The sequence below is a fragment of the Heterocephalus glaber genome, unplaced genomic scaffold (genome assembly GCF_053883595.1).
Source record: "Heterocephalus glaber isolate CG9 unplaced genomic scaffold, H.glaber_assembly_v1.0 deba00001845, whole genome shotgun sequence".
NCBI classification, from domain to species: domain Eukaryota; kingdom Metazoa; phylum Chordata; class Mammalia; order Rodentia; family Bathyergidae; genus Heterocephalus; species Heterocephalus glaber.
Genome location: NW_028258494.1, coordinates 943,707 through 965,007, shown reverse-complemented (window position 1 = coordinate 965,007; position 21,301 = coordinate 943,707). Strand labels below are relative to the sequence as shown.

At 36.1% G+C, this 21,301-nt stretch overlaps 1 pseudogene; it reads left to right on the top strand.

The window, feature by feature from the left end:
* Positions 1 to 18,334, top strand: part of LOC147820582 (olfactory receptor 7G2-like) — a 37,080-nt pseudogene extending 18,746 nt beyond the window's left edge.
* Positions 18,335 to 21,301: the final 2,967 nt, after the last annotated feature.

The following is a 21,301-nucleotide window of genomic DNA, read 5'->3' as shown; positions in this document are numbered from 1 at the left end:
GATCAAGAAGGGATAGGGTAGGGGATTAAAATAGAGAGAGAGAGAGAGAGAGAGAGAGAGAGAGAGAGAGAGAGAGAGAATTAAGATGTATATTGTACAGGTATGGACTGACCATATAAATGTAATTGTTACATGTTGTAAACAAATAATAATTAAAAATTATGGTTTTGGAGTTTGGGATATACCCAAGTGGTGTTATACTCTCATAGAATGCCTGATTTTCTGGATTTCATTCCCGGAATCTGAAAAAATAAAATAAAAAGAAACACACTTAATACTTGGAATGAATTTACTGACTATAGTAGAATAGGTTTTTCACCTTTGGGGACTTTAAAGAGATTAACCTGGTTGACTTCCTGTTATATATTCCTGGGTTTGCATATCATCCCCCAAATATTTTTATTTATTCTGATATAAAGTTTGTAAAATATTGTTTTATTAACTTAGATATTTTGTGCTATGTAGTTTTCCCTCTTGAGAAATGTTATTATATATTTATTAAAATGATCATCATTTTATTAATTCATAATGTTTGTAGATATATTTGGCAATGCTTTGTATTTTAAATGCATATTGAAAATTTGTTACTTTTAGCGGTATTTGTGAAACTGAACCCAGGGCTTTGCAGTGAGCACCATCCCCTTATTATAATACTTTAAAATTTTGAGTAAGAGTCTTGCTAGGTTTTTGAATTGCTCAAGTTGGTCTTGAGAATGGAATCTTCCTTCTTCAAGTCTTCCAAAGTGCTGGGATTAGAGCCATGCATCATGTTGCCCCAGGTGCAAATTCATTCTTGCCAGGCAGGTGTGTCACCACTGAGCTAAATCACAGGCCCTTCTGCAAATTCATTCTTTAGGACTGTGGCTTCTCTTGAATGTTCTTTAAAGTGTTTAATATGTGCTTGCAAGTGCTTAGTTTCAATATAGTTTAATTTGAAACAATTCCCAACACATTCAGCAACCTTATCTTTGACAAAGGGGCCAAACACCTTCATTGGAAGAAAGATATACTCTAGTAAATGGTGCTGGAAAACCTGGCTTTCCACATGCCAAAGACTGGAACTAGACCCATGTCTCTTACCATGCACTAACCTAAACTAAAAATGGATCAAAGATCTAAATATTAAAGCAGAAACACTAAATCTTCTTGTAGAGAGAATAGGCAGAACTATTGAAGATATAGGTATAGGCAAAGACTTTATGAACAAAACCCAATTGCACAGAAAATGTTACAAAGAATCAACAACTGGGATTTTATCTTGTTAAAAACCTTTTCACAGCAAAACAAATCACCATGAGTGAAAAAACCCACAGAGTGGGGTAAATTTTTACCAGTTGTTCCTCCAAGGTCTAATAGATAGAATATATAAAGCACTCAAATAATCAGTCCCCACAAATTTAGACCCAAAACAAAAATGGTTGTTGAAATGAATATATACTTCTCAGATGAGATATAAACAGCAAACAAATATATGAAAAATATTCAGCATCACTGGTCATTCGTGAGATGAAAATTTTAAAAAAAGCACTGAGGTTCCATCTCACCCCAGAAAGAATGGCTATTATTAAGAAGGAAACCAATAACAAATGCTGTCCAGGCTGTCGGGAGAAAGGAACCCTTCTCCACTGTTTGTGCAAGTGTAGACTGGTAAAACCACTGTGGAAATCAGTGTGTATATTCCTCAAAATCTAGGAAAAGAGGTTCCATTTGACTCAGCTCTTTCCATTCTTGGTATCTTCTGGAAAGAATTAAAAGCATCATACCACAGAAATATAAACACACTCGTGTATAATGGCACAGTTTGTAGCTAAATCTTGCAAGCAGTTCAAATGCCCATTGATCAATGAATGGAAAGAGAAAATTATTTTTATACAATGGATACTAAGCCATAGAGAAAGATAAACTTGAGACATTTATAGGTAAATGAATGCACCTTGAGACTATACTCTTAAGTAAAATAAATTGAAAACACACATGTAAATACTGAATTGTTTCTCTGGTGTGAGAAATAAAAGTATAATTGAGGACAAAAATGTATAATAGATATTGTGAAATAGAAAAAAATGATCAAATGGGTAGGAGAAATAAGGAGGGGGAGGAGGAAAGGAAGGAAGAGAAGGGAAAAGAATGAGAAAAGAAGGAAATAATGGAAACAAAGCTTTTGTAAATAAGGAGGGGGAAGAGGGGTTGAAGGGAGTGGAACAGAATGGAAAAAATAAGAATCAAGATATATCATGTACAGGTACAAATTCCCGATGCTGAATGTCATCATTATGTATACCTAAAATGTACCAATAAACTTAATTAATTAAAAAAATCTAAATGTTTTTGGTGGAGTTTTGTGAGTCTTCTATTTAGAGTATCATGTCATCTGTAAATAGTGATAATTTAGCTTCTTCCTTTCCTATCCTTTTTCTTTTTATTTCTTTCTCTTATCTAATTGCTCTGGCTACCCAGAACTATAATGAATGGGAGTGGTCATAGTGGATGTCTTTGTCTTGTTCCTGATTTTAGGGTGAAAGTTTTTTTTTTTACAATTTAGTATGATATTGGCTGTGGGTTTGTCATAGAGACTTTTATCAGATTGAGATAAAGACTATCTATTCCAATTTCCTGTAAGGTTTTTATCACGAATGGGTGTTGGACTTTGTCAAGTGCTTTCTATGCATCTATTGAGTTATCATATGGTTTTTGTCTTTGGCTCTGTTGATATGATGTAGCACATTTATTGGTTTGCATGTGTTGAACCATCCCTGTATCCTTGGGGTGAATCCTACCTGGTCATAGTGTATAATCTTCTGGATGATTTGCTGCATTCTGTTGCCAGTATCTTATTGAGGATTTTTGCATCTATGTTCATTGGAGGGACTGGCCTGTAGTTCTCTTTCATGGTTGGATCCCTCTCTGGTTTTGTTTTCAGGATAATGATTGATTCCAGGATTAAGAATATTTCTTCCCTTTCAATTTCATTAAACAGTTGGAGCAGTAGTGGCATTAGATCTTATCTGCATTTTTTGTAGAATTCAGCAGTGAATCCATTGGAACCTGGGCTTTTCTTTGTTAATAATTTTCAAATTATATCTTCAATTTCACTGATATTGGTTCATTTAGAAATTTTATATCTTCTTGATTTAGCTTTGGTAACTCATATGTATCAAGGAATCTGTCCATTTTGTCTGTGTTCTCCATCTTATTAGCATACAGTTTCTTGAAGAAGGTACTGATTTCTGCAGGATCTGTTGTGATTTCACCCTTTTCATTCTTTTTTTTTTTTTTTTTCAGTATGGGGGATTAAACTCAGGATCTTGCACTTGCAAGACAGGCACGGTGCCACTGAGCTAAATCCTTGGCCCTTTTCATTTTTAATTGTATGCATTTGAGTCTTTTATTTCCTTTTTTTGTTTGTTTGGTACTGGGGATCGAACTCAGGTCCCCTGCACTTACGTAGCAGGCAGTGAAACCACTGAGCTAAATCTCCTGCCCTTATTTCCTTTTCTGATAAGGTTCGCTAGGGGGTTGTCATTTTTATTCAAACTTTCAAAGAACTAACTCTTCAATTCATTGATTCTTTGTATTGTTTTTTTAGTCACAACTGAATTAATTTCTGCTCTGATATTTATAATTTTCTCCTTTGTGCTATCTTTGGGCTTGACTTGTTCTTTTTAAGAAGCTCAAGCTTCAATATTAGGTGGTTTATTTGAGCTTGTTCTGTTTTCCTGATCTGGTAAGTCACCACTATAAATTTTCCTGGTAGCACTGCTTTCATTGTATCTCATAAGTTCCAATATGTTGTCATTGATATGTATAGATAGTTGTGCTAGTATTTGGCCCACATATATTTACAATACTTATCTCTTCCTCTTGGAAGAGATAATAAGAGCTATCTCTTGGAAGACATAACAAATATGTAGTTACCTTTTTTGTCTCTCTTGATCACTCTTGGCTTGAAGTTCAAGTCTGCAAATAGAATAGCTCCCCCTGCTTTTTTACTTGGTTTCTGTCTCATGAAGTATTGTTTTACATCCTTTGACTTTCAAATTATGAATTTCATTTTGAGTTAAATGTGTTTCTTGTATGCAATATATTGTTGGATTTTGTTTCTTGATCCATTCTTCCAGTCTATTTATTTTGATTGGTGAATTTCACATACATTGATGGTTATGACTGAAATGCATTATTTTAGCCAGTGTTGAGCAAGAAGCAAAAGACTCTGGCCAGCCAAAGCCCCTGATATTTATTTGTGACACAATTGTACTTATGTTGGGGGAAAGGGCCTATGCCAAGGGGCTAGGTTTAGTTGCTATGGATACATTGCTTATGAAGCCAAGGCTTATAAAGGAATAGAAAAAGCATTCTTGAATTAGGAACAGAACACACAAAATATAGGTTGTGGTTAATAATTAACCTTGTCTTTTTAGTAAAGGTTTTATTTTTGGGAATGGAATTTGGGTGCAAACCACCCTGACATCGGCTGTTACATTATCTCACATTAAGCCCCAATGCCTCACAGGCCATTTCTTTTGTCTCTGTTGTGGCCATTTGTGGAGAGGTTGTGCTAACTTGATACCACCCACAATGCTCCTATAAGTCATGTAGGCTTTCATCAGACTCACATCTTAATTAACCCAATTATGGAGTACTCTTTACAACCTGCACTGCTTATAGCCTGCTTTGGGCATCATAAATAGGCCACACCTTGAGACTATAATGCTAAGTGAAACAATTCAGAATGAAAGCTTAAATATTGCATGCTTTCTCCTATACAAGAGAATGAAATTATAAATAAAGAGCACAATAAAAGATAATAGGTTGTAGGGAGACAGGTCTTTCTCAAATGGGAAGGGTAGAGACAGAGAAGGAAAGGGGCATAAAAAGGAATTAGGATGAGTTATGTACATATACGAACTTCATACAAGGAATTTAAACATTATGCATTGCAAATAAGCACTAATAAAAATTTTAAAAGATGTTATGAGGTCATGTCATAAACTTCAAGTAACATATCTTGTCATAAGCTTTAAATAATACATTAAAATTCATGTAGAAACAAAATGTTGTTAATTAAGATGATCAATGTAGGCAAACTTTGAAGTTCTTAAGTATAAAAGATGGTAAAAGGAACACTAACATTGGGCAGCATCTCCGCCTGTGAAGTCATGGTTGAAATCTGACCACATGTGCTAAGTGATAAGCACATCTTCACTCTGCTGCTGCCTTCTAGAGATGTAGTAATGGAATTAATACCTCAACTAAAAGTGAAGAATCAGAAACTGATTTCAGTCTCTTCATGTGAAGAACACTTCTGTGACAAAATATTGTCTTTATCAAATTTGGTAATGTGCTGCCAAAGCAAGCACAAGTCTTTATCAAATTTGTAGCAGAATTTTTTACTACAGAGATTGTTAAAAGATTAGAATTTTCTGTGCTTATTATAAAGAACAAAAATTAAGTTTCAATGAACATTAGTGTTGTATAAGGAAAGACATGCATAGATGCTGCATTTTTCTAATATTTAGCTGACATGTACCACTACATTGTTGACACCCACATGTTTAGACCGTATTTTCACATTTCATATAGGGATAGGCTTCCAGATACCATGAAGTAGATAGAGAATTACTGATTTTAATCTGTAAATAAAAAATAATAGTGAACTCTATTAGGGAAATGTTATGTGTTTTGTTCAGCCGAAGTCCCTAAATGGAGATAAGCAGGAACAATGGAGACAAATAATGGGGCTTACTGGGGCTCAAGGCTCAGAAAATCACCCACCGTGGATTCATCACCTCTATAGCCTTGGCTTTTTAAGTGCATGCTTTTCTGGTATTAGAATGGTAGTGAAAAATAGTTTAACGAGGACCTTTGGATTTTGAGCACCCAAGGGATATAATGTCTGGAGGGGTCAGCCAGTGAAAACATCACAATACATTTCTGATCTGGTGAGGAAGCCACCCTGTGCCTCCTTCCACAGATGACACTTCTTATGCAGTATCCTGCTCATACATTTAGTCTGTCAGCTTTCCTGGGGACACATCATCCATCTTCAATATTCAAGTATGGTGTTGAAGATCATTCATTTTGAAGTCAAAGAGGGCCATGAAACTCGCTGATTTAGAAATGAGGGTTGATGTTTTAAGTAGTTTCTCCTTGGGGAGGAAAGATAAGAGGACAAACAGGTCAGTGAGAAAGATATCCACATTACTCTGTTGTCAACTCTTTCCAACTTGATATATTGTAAAATATGAGATGTTATCAAAATGTATGGTGAATGTTTATATTTTATTTTACTTTAATTTTTTAAATTTATATATTTATTGGTATACAATACATTTACATTTATCATTGGGTGTTTGTACCTGAACATGATGTATCTTGGTTCTTATTTTTTCTCCCATTACCTGTGCACCTTCACCCCCTTCACCCTTCCCTATTTACCCAGACTTTGTTTCCATTTTTTTCTTATAATTTTTCCTTTCCCTTCTTCCCTTTCCCCTTCCCCTTCCGCCACCCCCACACGCTTTTACCTTTTCCTATTTCAAATTATCAAGTATTCATTTTAATCATTTTCATCCTTATTTACACTTTCAGCTTCTCACACTAGAGAAACTGTTCAGTATTTACACATATGTCCTATTTATTTCACTTAAGAGTATGGCCTCAATATGCATCCATTTACCTATAAATGTCTCTAGTTTCTCATTCTTTATGGCTGAGTAGTACTCCATTTTATTTAGAAAACCCCCACATTTTCGCTATCCCATTTCCAGTCGATGGGCACTGGGCTGTTTCCAAGCTTTAGCTACTACAAACTGTGCCACTATAAACATAGGTGAACACATATCGCTATGGTATGATTCTTTTAATTCTTTGGGGAAGATTCCCAGTAGGGGAATAGATGGGTAAAATGGGACCTGTAGTCCTAGTTCTTTGAGGGATCTCCATACTGATTTCCAAAGTGGCTGCACCAGTCTACACTTCCACAAACAATGGAGAAGGGTTCCTTTCTCTCCACACCCCCACCAGTATTTGTTATTGGTTGATTTTTTTATACTAGCCAATCCTTGTGGGGTTAGGTGGAATCTCAGTTTTGTTTTCATCTGTATCTCTCAAATGACCAGTGATGTTGAACATTTTTTCATACATTTATTTGCTGGTTTTACTTCTTTGTCTGAGAAATGTCTGTTCATTTTGGATGCCCATTTTTGAATTGGGTCTTTGAATTTGGGGGGGTCTGATTTTTTTCAATTCTTTATATATTCTCGATAGTAGACCTTTGTCTGAGTTAAAGCTGTTAAAAATTTCTTCCCACATTGTAGGTTGTGTCTTAGCTCTGTTGGTAGTTTCTCTTGCAGTGCAGAATGTTGTTAATATGATGAGATCCCAGGTGATGATTCATTGTTCTAGTTCCTGTGCTACTGAGGTTTTGTTCATAAAGTCTTTTCCTATGCCAATGTCTTCAAGAGTTCTACCTGGCTTATCTTCCAGCAAGTTTAGTGTTTCTGTCTTAATATTTAGATCTTTAATCCACTTTGATCTTAGTTTAGTGCACATTGATAGGTATGGGTCCAGTTTTAATCTTTGGCAGGTTGAAAACCAGTTTTTCCAACACCATTTATTAAATAGGCTCTCTTTCCTCCAATGATGGTGGTTGGCTCCCTTGTCAAAGATGAGGTGGCTGAGTGTGTCTGGAGTTGTTTCTGCATCTTCTAACCTATTCCAGTGATCTTTGGGTCTGTTTCTTTGCGAGTACCATGCTGTTTTTATCACAGAATCTTTGCAGTATAGTTTCAAGTTGGGGATTGTGATACCCCCAGCCATGTCTCTGTTGCCTAAAATTGCTTTTGCTATTCTAGGTTTCTTCTGGTTCCAAATGAATTTTAGGATTGTTTTCTCTAGTTCTGTGAAGTATGTTGTTGGAATTTCAATAGGCATTGCATTAAATCAATATAGTAGTTTTGGAAGTATGGCCATTTTCACTATATTGATTCTTCTCACCCAGGAACAAGGGATATCTTTCTATTTTCTTATATCTTTTTCGATCTCCTTCTTCATAGTGCTGTATTTTTCAGTGTAGAAATCTTTTGCTTCATTTCTTAGATTGATGGTTAGATATTTCATTTTTTTAGATGCTATTATAAAGGGAATTATTTCCCGAGTTTCTCTCTCAATGGGTCTGCTATTTGTGTATAAGAAGGCTATTGATTTTAAGTATTGACCCTGTATCCAGCTACTCTACTGAATCTGTCAATTAGGTCTAGAAGACTTTTCACGGAGTTTTTTGGATCTTCTATGTAAAGTATCATATCATCAGCAAATAATGACAGTTTCACTTCTTCCTTTCCTATCTTTATTCCTTTTATTTCTTTCTCTTTTCTAATTGCTATGGTTAATATTTCCAAAACAATATTGAACAGGAGTGGTGATAGTGGGCATCCTTGTCTTGTTCCTGATTTTAGCGTGAAAGTTTTCAGTTTTTGACCATTTAGTATGATGTTGGCTGTTGGTTTTTCATAGATAGCCTTAACCAGGTTGAGATACAGACCTTCTATTCCAATTTTCTATGGCATTTTTATCATGAATGGGTGTTGGATTTTGCTGACTGCCTTTTCTGCATCTATTGAGATGATCATATGGTTTTTGTCCTTTACTCTGTTAATATAGTGCATTACATTTTTTGATTTATGGATGTTGAACCATTCTTGCATCCCTGGAATAAATCCGACTTGGTCAGGGTGTATGATCTTCTTGATGACCCTCTGGATTCTGTTCGCCAGTATCTTGTTGAGGATTTTTGCATCTATGCTCATTAGGGAGATTGCTAGTTGTCTTTTTGGGTTGTATCTTTCCCTGGTTTTGGAATCAAAATAACACTTGCTTCCAGGAAAGAATTTGGAAGCCTTGCTTCCTGTTCAATTTCCTTGATGAGTTTAAAGAGTAATGGCGATAGTACTTCTTTTTCAAAAAATTATATTGGTATACTTTATTGGTACACTTTCAGTGTACAATTCGTTTACATTTATCATTCGGTGCTTGTACCTGTACACAATATATCTTGGTTCTTATTTTTTTCCCCATTACTTGTGCGCCCTTCACCCCCTCCACACTTCCCTATTTACATAGATTTCATTTCCATTTTTTTTCTTTTCTCATAATTTTTCCTTTCCCTCTTTTCCTTTCCTCTTCCCCTCCCTTCACTCTTTCATCCTTGGACCTTTTTTCCTATTTCAAATTATCAAATATTCATTTTAATCATTTGAACTCTTGTTTACACTATCAGTTTCTCACACTAGTGAAACTATTCGGTATTTACACATGTGTAAAATTTATTTATTTCACTTAAGAATATTGCCTCAATATGCATCCATTTAGCTATGAATGACTCTAATGTTTCATTCTTTATGGCTGAGTAGTACTCCATTTTATAAAAAAACCCCACATTTTCTTTATCCTGTTTCCAGTTGATGGGCACTCGGGCTGCTTCCAAGCTTTGGCGATTACAAAGTGTGCTGCTATGAAGATGGGTGCCCATATATCACTGTGGTATGATTCTTTTAATTCTTTTGGGAAAATACCCAGCAGAGGAATAGGTGGGTCAAATGGGATCTCTAGTCCTAGTTCTTTGAGGTATCTCCATACTGACTTCGACAGTGGTTGCACCAGTCTGCACTCCCACCAACAATGGAGAAGGGTTCCTTTCTCCCCACAACCCTGCAAGCATTTGTTATTTGTTGATTTCTTGATAGCAGGCATTCTTTCTGGGGTGAGGTGGAATCTCAGGGTTGTTTTCATCTGCATCTCTCGAATGATCAGTGATGTTGAACATTTTTTCATATATTTGTTTGTTGCTTTTACTTCCTTGTCTGAGAAATGTCTGTTCATTTCAGATGCCCATTTTTTAATCGGGTCTTTGAATTTAGGAGGGTCTGATTTTTTTCAATTCTTTATATATTCTAGATAGTAGTCCTTTGTCTGAGGTACAGCTGCTAAAAATTTCTTCTCATATTGTAGGTTGTCTGTTAGCTCTGTTGGTGGTTTTTTTTTGCAGTGCAGAAGCTTTTTAATAAGATGATATCCCAGTTGTTGATTCTTTCTGCTAGTTCCCATGCTGCTGAGGTTTTGTTCATGAAATCTTTTCCTATGCCAATATCTTTAAGAGTTCTACCTAACTTTTCTTCTAGCAAGTTTAGTGTTTCTGTCTTAATCATTAGATCTTTAATCCACTTAGATCTCAGTTTAGTGCATGGTGATAGATATGGGTCTAGTTTTAATCTCTTACAGGTTGAAATCCATTTAATAAATAGGCTATCTTTATTCCAGTGAGCATGGTTGGCTCCTTTGTCAACGATGAGGTGGTTGAGCATGTCTGGAATTGTTTCTGAATCTTCTAGTCTATTTTACTGATCCTGAGGTCTGTTCCTTTGCCAGTACCATGCTGATTTTATCACAGTAGCTTTGTAGTATAGTATCAAGTTGGGGATTGTGATACCCCCAGCCATGTCTCTGTTGCTTAGAATTGCTTTAGCTATTCTAGGTCTCTTATGCTTCCAAATGAATTTTCGGATTGTTTTCTTTAGTTCTGTGAAGTATATTGTTGGAATTTCAATTGGCATTGCATTGAATCTATATAGTAGTTTTGGAAGTATGGCCATTTTCACTATATTGGTTCTTCCTACCCAGGAGCAAGGGATGTCTTTCCATTTTCTTGTATACTCTTTGAACTCTTTTTTCAGAGTGCTGTAATTTTCAGTGTAGAGGTCTTTTGCTTCCTTTGTTAGATTGATTCCCAGATATTTCATTTTTTTGGATGCTATTTTAAAAGGAATTGTTTCCTTACTTTCTCTGTCAGTGAGTCTGTTATCTGTGTACAAGAAGGCTATTGCTTTTGAGTGTTGACCTTGTATCCAGCTACTCTTCTGAATCGGTCAATTAAGCCTAGAAGTCTTTTGGTGGAGTTTCTTGGGCCTCCTATGTAAAATATCATATTGTCAGCAAATAATGACAGTTTAACTTCTTTTCCTATCTTTATTCTTTTTATTTCTTTCTCTTTTCTAATTGCTGTGGCTAATGTTTCCAGAACTATATTGAACAGGAGTGGTGATAGTGGGCATCCTTGTCTTGTTCCTGATTTTAGCGTGAAAGTTTTCAGTTTTTGAGCATTTAGTCAGATGTTGGCTGTTGGTTTTTCATAAATAGCCTTAATCAGGTTAAGATAAAGACCTTCTATTCCAATTTTCTGTAGGGTTTTTATCATGAATGGGTGCTGCATTTTGTTGAATGCTTTTTCTGCATCTATTGAGATGATCATATGGTTTTTGTCCTTGATTCTGTTAATATGGTGTAGTACATTTGTTGATTTACAAATGTTGAACCATCCTTGCATGCCTGGGATAAATCCAACTTGGTCAAGGTGTATGATCTTCTTGATGACACTGTGTATTCTGTTTGCCAGTGTCTTATTGAGGATTTTTGCATCTATGTTCATTAGGGAGATTGGCCTGTAGTTATCTTTCTGGGTTGGGTCTTTCCCTGGTTTTGGAATCAAAGTAACACTTGCTTCCAGGAATGAATTTGGCAGTATTGCTTCTCTTTCAATTTCCTTGATGAATTTAAAGAGTAATGGTGTTAGTTCTTTAAATGTCTTGTAAAAGTCAGCAGTGAAGCCATCCGGACCTGGGTTTTTCTTTGTTGGTAAATATTTTATTACATTTCCATTTCACTCATTGTAATTGGGATGTTTAAAATTTCTATATCTTCTTCATTTAACTTTGGCAATTCGTATGTATCTAGGAATCTGCCCATTTCTTCTGTGTTTTCCAGGTTATTGGAGTAGATGTTCTTGAAGTAGGTATTGATGATCCTCTGGATTTCTGTTGGATCTGTTGTAACTTCACCTTTTTCATTCTTAATTGCATGTATTTTTGCCTTTTCTTTACATTTTTTTGATAAGGTTGGCTAAAGGTTTATTGATTTTATTTATTCTTTCAGAAAAACAACTCTTTGATTCATTGTTTTTTTGTATTGTTCTCTTAGTCTCCATTGCATAGATTTCTGCCCTAATCTTTATAATTTCCTCTCTTGTGTGAGCTTTGGATTCATTATGCTCTTCTTTTTCTAGGAGCCTGAGGTTCTGCATTAGGTTATTTATCTGAGTTTTCTCTGTTTTCCTAATATGAGCATTCACTGCTATGAATTTCCTTCATAGAACTGCTTTCATTGTGTCCCATATATTCTGTATGTTGTACTGGGATTTTCATTTACTTGTAGAAACTGTTTAATTTCTTCTTTGATTACTTCTGTGATCCATTGGTTGTTCAAGAGGGTGTTATTCAGTTTCCATGTGTTTGTTGGGGCTTTGTGGTTTTTTATGTTATTGATCTCCAATTTTATTGCACTATGGTGTGATAATATACAGGGGGTAACTTCAATTCTTTTACATTTACTTAGATATGTCCTATTAGCTAGCATGTGTTCTATTTTGAAGAATGACCCATATGCAGCTGAAAAGAATGTGTATTCCAATTGTGTGGGGTGGAACACTGTGTAAACATCTATTAAGTCCATTTGTTCAGTAGCTTGATTCAGTTCTAGAATTTTATTGTGAACTTTTTGTCTAGATCATCTGTCCATTTGTGATAGTGGGGTACTGAGGTCCCCCACTACAATTGTAGTAGTGTTTATTTTGTTTTTCATGTCTATTAATATTTGTTTTGTATAGTTGGGGGCATTTGTGCTTGATGCATGTATATTTAGGATTGTCATCTCTTCCTCTTGGATTATTCCCGTCACAAGGATGTAGTGACCATCTTTGTCTCTCTTAATTAGTTTTGGTTTGAAATCTACTTTGTCTGCAAATAAGATTGCTACCCCTGCTTTCTTCTGGGTTCCTGTGGCATGGAGAACTGTTTTTCATCCTTTTACTTTCAGTCTATGAGTTTCTTTTTGAGTTAGGTGTGTTTCTTTTATACAGCATATTGTTGCATTTTCTCTTTTAATCCATTCTGACAGTCTATTTCTTTTGATTGGTGAATTGAGGCCATTAACATTGATGGTTGTAATTGGTAGATATTGATTTATCCTTGTCATGCTGTTTTACTTTTGTTGGCTCTTTTATTTCTTATTTTTCCCCCTTTCTCTTTAGTGTCTTACCTTGCCTGTTGGCTTCCCTCTGGTGAGCCTCATGGAGTTGTGACATTAATTGCTTTTTTCTAGGATATTGTTTAGAATTGCTAGGAGTGCTGGTTTGGTGTTCATGAAATTTCTCAGGTGTTCTTTGTCATGAAAGTATCTAATTCTCCATCAATTTTGAAGGATAATTTTGCAGGATAAAACAGTCTAGGTTGGAAATTATTTTCTTTTAGGTCTTGAAATCCTTCACTCCAGGCTGTCCTTTATTTGAGGGCTTGTGTTGAGAAATCTGCCATGATTCTGATTGGCTTTCCTTTGTAGGTGATTTGTTTCTTTTCTCTAACTGCTTGTAGGATTTTGTTTTTATGTTGGGTTTCTGGGATCTTGACTATTATATGTCTAGATGCAGATTTTTTTTGATCATGGCTAGTTGGAGTTCTATATGCCTCACTTATCTGCATGTCCAATTCTCTACCTTTGTCTGGGAAGTTTTCCACTATTACTTCTGTGAACAGTTTTTTTTTTAATGTCAATTGAGCTTTCTCCTGTTTTTCATGGACTCCTATCAGTCTTATGTTATTCTTCTTTGCATCGTCTAGCAGTTGTTGGATTGATTTCTGGTGGTCCTTTACTATTTTTAAGAAATCTCTATTCTCTAACCACGATCCTGTCTTCTATATCTGATATTCTATCTTCAGATTCCCTTTATCTGATGTGGATACTTTCAATGGAGTTTTTGATCTCCTGAATATCTCTTTGAATCTGTTTCATGGATTCCATTTCTTTCTTATGTTGGGCAATCATGGTTTCCATTTCTTTCTTATGCTGGGTATTTATGGCTTCTAGCATGGTTCTGAGCTCATCCTTTTTTTATCTGTTTCTGTTCTAGATCCTCTAATCATGTCTTTCATTTTGCTAACCATCTCTGTGGATACCTGGGAGATTATTTCTGCTTTGAATTTTTCTAGAGCCTCATTCATCTGTTTTGTTACTTCCTGTGCTATCAGTTCAGAGTATCCAGGTGGTTGGTTATGGGGCTTTTCCATCTCATTTATCCCAGGATTTACCCTTGGTGGGGTGGAAGTCTGAGTTTGTGCCTTGCTTAAATGTCTTCTCATTTTTGTTTTTGGTACTGTCCTTGGTTTAACTCCTGAGTTGATTATTTGAAATTGCTTATTGTAGGTATCTTCGTTGCTTGTAATTAAACTCTTATGGAATGATTGTTTCTCAGGATTGTCTTCCAGATATAGCTGGTCTTTAAGTTTTGAGTCTCTAATGACTCTAAGGCTGTCTCATTTTCCTTATACTTGGAAGGTTCATTGGCTAAATCAATAACAACACCTTAGCCCAAGTGATACAATCAGCAACACCACTGCATCAAGTACACCTTTGAAAATGACATTTTGTGGTAGTTATTAATCTATCACCTTTAGCTGTGTGAATTAAATCAAGAACGAGCACCAACCCAACATACAGTGAGTAAACTCTTCAATACAACAACTTTACCCTTTGGGATGGGGAGTTAGAAGGGGTTGGGGAGGGAGGGATAGATGTGAAGAAGTATAGGGGAAGGTTACCAGTGTGGTCAGAGGACACAGGTGAGAAGGAAAAAGAGAATAACAGGAAAATAAAGAACTCTGACTGAGGACCAAAACAGGAACAAAAAGGGAAGATAAACAATGTGGGAGAGCAAGAGAGTGAGTGCAAGAGAGAGAGAAAGGAAAGAGAAAAGAAGGAAGAAAAGAAAAAAATCGAGAGAAAAACAAACATTTGCAAAGAGTAGGGAAAAAATAAGGATAAGAGGAGCAAAAGAAAATAAAAGAGAAAAAAATCAAAATAATAAAACTAATTTTGGGAACAAAAAATAACCATGAAGATGAAGAGCCTCTTTCAGCATATGACTCTGCTGTCACAATAGACAATGTGGGTTGCAGTGTTCAGATATAAGTCAGTGAGTCTTATAGCAAGCTAGTCACAGACCCATGAGATTCTGGCAGATTTCTGGCTGCAAGGCCCAAGTTGAGCTCCCTGTCCTCCTTTAGGGTTGAACTCTGCAGAGTTGTATTGCAGATTCCAGCTGCCCTTCCCCTGAAGATAGTCCCCATCCTGATGGGATGGAAGATGACTCCAACTTACCCAGTACAGTAGTCTGGTGGTCCAGTGTCCTCTGCATCTTTGTAGTGTGGAACCAGGTGGCTGTACAGAGGAGCAGGAAAGGGCAGTGTCCAGTGGATTGCTGCTGGGGCTTCAGTGCATTCTGTGGGACTCGCGATGTTGCTAGGGCATCCTCAGACCTTGCGATAGTTCTTTAAATGTCTTGTAGAATTCAGCAGTGAAGCCATCAGTACCTGGGCTTTTCTTTGTTGGTAAATTTTTTTATTACATTTTTAATTTCACTCATTGTTATTGGGGTGTTGAGAATTTCTATATCTTCTTCATTTAATTTTGGCATGAATGTTTATATTTTAAAAACTCATTAAAGTAAAAGACATATTGCCATCAATCCCCTTCAAATAACTCCCCCTTGATTCAAATACATTTATCCTATTTTTAATTTTTTGAAATTGTTATGAAATTTCTGTGCTACATAATGATTACATTTCTCATTTAGAGTGGGTAAATGTGCATAATACATCTTAATTTTTTTGTCATCCCCTCCAATCCTGACCACTTTTCCATCCCATTGTCACCTTTTATTTGCAAAAGATCTATCTCCCTGACTGCTATTATCTAAATTTTATTTTACTCTTTAATTGATTGATACTTTTGGTTTCTCATACAAGAGAAAGCATACAGCATTTAAATTTGTGTGTCTGAGTTATTTTTCTTAATATTATGGCCTTAAGATGCATCACAAGAAATCAGATAACAAGTTTTGATGAGGTGGTAGGGGAAAAACTGAACCCTTTTACATTGTTGGTAAGAATGTAAACTAGTACAACCAATACTAGTATGGAGTACTAGTACTATTATGGAAATCAGTATGGAGGCTCCTCAAAAAGCTAAAACTAAAAATTCCATTCAACTCAACCTTTTCCCTTCTAGCTATCTTTCCACAGTTTTAAAGACATCATATTACAGTGATCAATGCATAGCCATATTGATAGCTGCACAATTCATAATAACTAAGACTTGAAAATGGCCTATATGTTCATCAACAGAAGAATGGTTAGAGAAAATGTGATATTTATCTCCTTGTCCTTGGCAATTTCTGAAGCACTTATGGAAGTCCCCTTTTCTGAGTGTCTTTATGAGGTGTGATAAAAATCCAGTGAATATTGTTACCAAGTGCATTCCGATGGAATAACAGGCCTGAAAAAAACACTATGCTGTGTTCTCATCTCCTTGTTCATTACATCAGGCACTGAGCAGCTTCTGGTTTTGCCAAAACTCAAAATGAAAATGGAAGATGAATGTTTTGAATCAATGCACGACATGGAGGCAGCAATGGCACTGGAATTAGACACACTTGAGGGCCGGGAATTTAGCCACTCAGTAGCACCATGCCTGTCTCGCAAGTTCAAGGTCCTGAGTTCAATCCTTGGTACCCAAAATAAAACAAAACCAAACAAAAACTACCACTCCAGAAGCAGGGCACCCTGAACAAAATGTGTGTTCAAAGTGAGGGGCAGCATTTTGAGGGTGATTACTGGCAATATACTTTCGTTGTAATATATTTAAAAAACTTAAAGCATTCACTATATTTTTATCATACTTTATATGTTTGAACTGATTCTCATTAACTTCTCATTCTGCTGGACTTTCACTTTTCCAAGGATACATCCTATCTCCTTCAGAGAAAAATCAGTCTTTTTCCAATCACAATGACTTTTATAAAATAATTTTCCATTTGCTTTTTTTATTCTGTATGTGTTAAGAAGAGAGATTTGTGAGTGTAATACTTATTAGTGCTGCCATAAACAAATTCCTCACAATAGTAGAGTCAGTAACAAAAAATTATTCATTCACAATTGTGAAAGCAAAATCCAAAAGATCAAGAAAGATGTCCATGGGATGATATTCTAACACATTACCCTGTTACATGTATCTTCTGCAAGTCTATATATTTTAATATCTTTTCATTACTTCTTTCAGATTATACCATGAGCTCATGGAATCTAGAAAAACCACTGTCTCAGAATTCCTTCTCCTGGGACCGACAGATGATCCAGAATTTCAGCCTCTCACCTTCAGCCGGTTTCTTTCCATATACCTGGTCACCATCTCTGGAAACCTCATGACCATCCTGGCTATTAGCTGTGACTCCCACCTCCACACTCCCATGTACCTTTTCCTTGTCACTCTGTCCTTTAATGACATCTGTTTAAGCACAACATCAGTCCCACACATGTTGGTGAACATCCGAACACAGGATCAGGCTGCCTCGCCCAGGTCTGTTTAGTCTTGGCTTTGAGTCATTTGAAAAGTTGTCTTCTTGTGGTAATGGCCTATGCCCTCTATGTGGTCATCTGCCATCCACTTAGGTACACAGTCATCGTGAACCTGCACTTATGTGTTTTACTGAGCCTAGTCTCTTTGTCTATTAGCATTATGTATGGACTACTCCATGGTCTATTGTTACTGCTACTGTCCTTCTGCACAGATCACCAAATCCCCCACTTGTTCTGTGAACTTGCTGAGATTATCAGGCTCACTTGTCCTGATATGCTCATTGATAACATAGTAATATATGTGGAAATGTGCATCTTTGGTGGTGTTTCTGTGTTTGGAATCATGCTTTCTTTTTCTTTTTTTTTTTCTTTTGTACTGGGAATAGAACTAGGGACCTTGAGCTTGCGAGGCAGGCAGGGGAACCACTGAGCTAAATCCCCAGCCCCCTATCATGCTTTCTTATATTCACATTGTGTCATATATCTTGAGAATGCCATCATCAGAAGGAAAGTATAGAGCCTTTTCTACCTGTGACTCTCATCTCTCAGTTGTCACCTTGTTCTGTGGGACAGGTTTGAGAGTGTACATTGGTCCTTTAATAACTGACTCATCCAAAAAGGTTGCAGTGGCTTCAGTGATGTATTCTGTGGTCTCCCAAATGATAAACCCTTTTATCTATAGTCTGAGGAACAGAGACATGAAGGCAGCTTTGTGGAAGCTTATTGCTAGGATAGATGCTCTTCTATTGTATGATTTGCCTGGATGTGTGGATACTTTATTCAAAATAAAATATTCCTGGTTAATAAAATGTCACTAACTAAAATGATCAGAAATGTAATGTTAAAGTATATTACATTACAGATTCAAACACAACATTGCTTTTTATCCAGTCTATGATATTTTCAACATAATTTCATTTGTAAATAAAAAATTTGTTCATGTTCCCTGAAAGATAGACTGGAGAGAGGAGAGAGAGAGAGAGAGAGAGAGAGAGAGAGAGAGAGAGAGAGAGAGACTCTAGTCTTCACAATTTTATGGATGTGCATGCTCTTAGTAAAGCAAGTTGGAGCAGGAGATGTGAAAAGGGACAAAATTTTGAAAGAAAACTATCATCATATTTTAAAAATAGCTTCTTCCCAATCAGATGGTTGGGTCTTTAGAATTATATCCTAGCATTATTGCTCTTGGAAAGCAAAGCAGTGGACTTTCGTGCCTTGTGAAGTTAATAGTGGGACCTGGTGCTGCAAAACTGTTTCCTTCTGAAGTAAAAAGTGTACTTAGCATTATCAGTTTGATTTTTTTCAAGAAATAGCCCAATTACATGACAGTGATTTGAGATGATTGTGAAATTCACCAATGAAGATATCTTGAATGCTAACAAGAAAAAGAAACCTTATCATTAATAAGCTCATGAAATTAAGAGAATTACCTATTATTACAAAAACTTCTGAGGTAGGGAATCTAGTAAAAAATGTAGGACTTCATTCAGTCCTCTGTGAGAGTTGTTACCCTTGTCTGTTTGTCATCCAGGTCACCCAATGACTGCAGGAAATGAATGTTTCAGGTGTCACACCCACTCCGGATGTCAGAGACAGAAAACTGCATGTCTTTCCCTAGGTACCTTCAGATGCAACTCTTCTATGGGTCCACCATACTCCATCTGTATTGTGCATTAAATGGTGGTCTTCAATATACCTTCAGATCCTATGGCACTGACTTAGGATGATCTTATGTGATAAATGAATGAATGATTGTGTTTGGGAAAGAAGGATTTACAGATGAAGGATGTGTCCTGCAGTATCTGATGAGACCCTCTGGTATCTGTAATAAGACAGTAAGAAGGGCAGAAATAAATAAATGAAGAAAGAAAAGAAAAAAGAGTTGTGCTCACTCACAAAAGAATGAATTGTTGTTATCAGGTTAGCTTGTTCTGATACATGTATTGATAACAGAGGAATATATGTTGCAGTTTGCATATTTGGTGCTGCTTCTCTGTTTGGAATCATGTTTTCTTACACTCACATTGTATCATCTATCCTCTGGATGCCACCGTCAGAAAGAAGGTATAAGGCTTTTTTCACTTGTGGGGCTCACTTGCCACTTGTAACTTTGTTTTATGGGACAGGTTTGGGGGTGTACACTAGCTTTGCTGTAACTGACTCACCTGGAAAACTGAATTGGCTTCAGTGAGGTATTCTGTGGTTCTTCAAATGCTAAGTCCCTTTATCTATAGTCCAAAGAACAGGACATGGAGGAAGTCTTGATGAGACCCCTTTGTAGAACTTCTCTCCTCCAATGCTCGTTTGGTTTCAACATCAGTTTTCTGTATAAGTCATAGTGACAGGATTCCTGATAAGCCAGAATATATGACACTTGCTTCACTTTATTCTTCTCAAATGATGAGATGGTGTAAAAACCAAGTATGTTTTAGCACACAGTAAAACTCATCCTTTTTTAATCGAGCTCGGTGATATTTGACTCATGATTTCAACGGTGAGCACTGTTTTTTATTAGTATGTGTTTATAATACATAATAATTATATTTATCTTGGGAAATTGGGATATATACATACTTGTATGTCCATCATTTTCATCTCTCCTATTCTATGTTGCCCTCCACTCTTTTCTTTCCCTAAATTGCCTCCCATCTCTACAGAGTCTAACTTTCCAATTTCTATCATCTCTCTTTTATTTTAGTCTTTACATGTACAGTTACAAATTCTCAATGGGGAATGTGATCATAATGTGTACCTAAAATGTACCAATAAACAATGAATAATAATAACAACGAAATTTTGTGGTTAGAACTAGAAATTAGCTTCTACATATTGGCTAAGTTGGGTGCCAAATTGCATCATACTGTTAGTTGCACTGAGGGCCAGAAGAGTGGATATCCATAGCCCATGAAGGAATTACTGAAAACTATTGAAGACAAATCTATGCTTCTGAGGAAAATACTATCCACCACATTTAATGCCATTGTCTTTAGAATTACCATCATTAGATGGTATCAGTTGTTTCTGATGACCTTGACATTTTTGAAAGACATTGTTCAAGATGCCCTCTATCCTAAAAGGAAAAACTATACCATTAATATTCTTAAACAATAAAGAGAATTCCATTTTCTTCCCAGTACTTTAGATGTTCAAAATTCACCGGAACTGAAGAGAGTTTAATTTACTTCTTCTGAAGTGGCCTCATTCTGGTATTGTTTCTCCTTCAGATTCCCAGGTGATGACAGCTAATGCAGTTGTCTACCTCTGGTCCAGATGACAGTGACAAGAATCTAAGAGCCTGTTTCAGGGTTATTTGATAAGTACATTTTCCAAGGATCAAATGGATTACATCTCTGTGTCAGTCTGAATGGTGACACGTGAACCACTATCTTCATTTGTGATTAACTTAAATGATAAATATTTGACTACTACATTTTTGAAAAGGGAATTTTTTAGCAAGAGGAGAATTTAATGGAATATTCATGTGAGCTTTAAATATACTCACACATTTCTCTCTCTTTTTTTGCTTAAATTCTTTTATCGGTAAATTTTAGGTATACAATAAGTTTACATTTATCATTGGGTGCTTGTACCTGTACATGATGTATCTTGGTTCTTATTTTTTCCCCATTACCTGTGCTCCCTTCATTCCCTCTACCCTTCCCTATTTACATAGATTTTGTTTCCATTTTTTTCTTTTCTCATAATTTTTCCTTTCCCTTCCTTCCTTTCTCCTTCCCCCCCCCCACTTCCCCTACCCCTTTGGACCTTTTGTTCCTGTTTCAAAT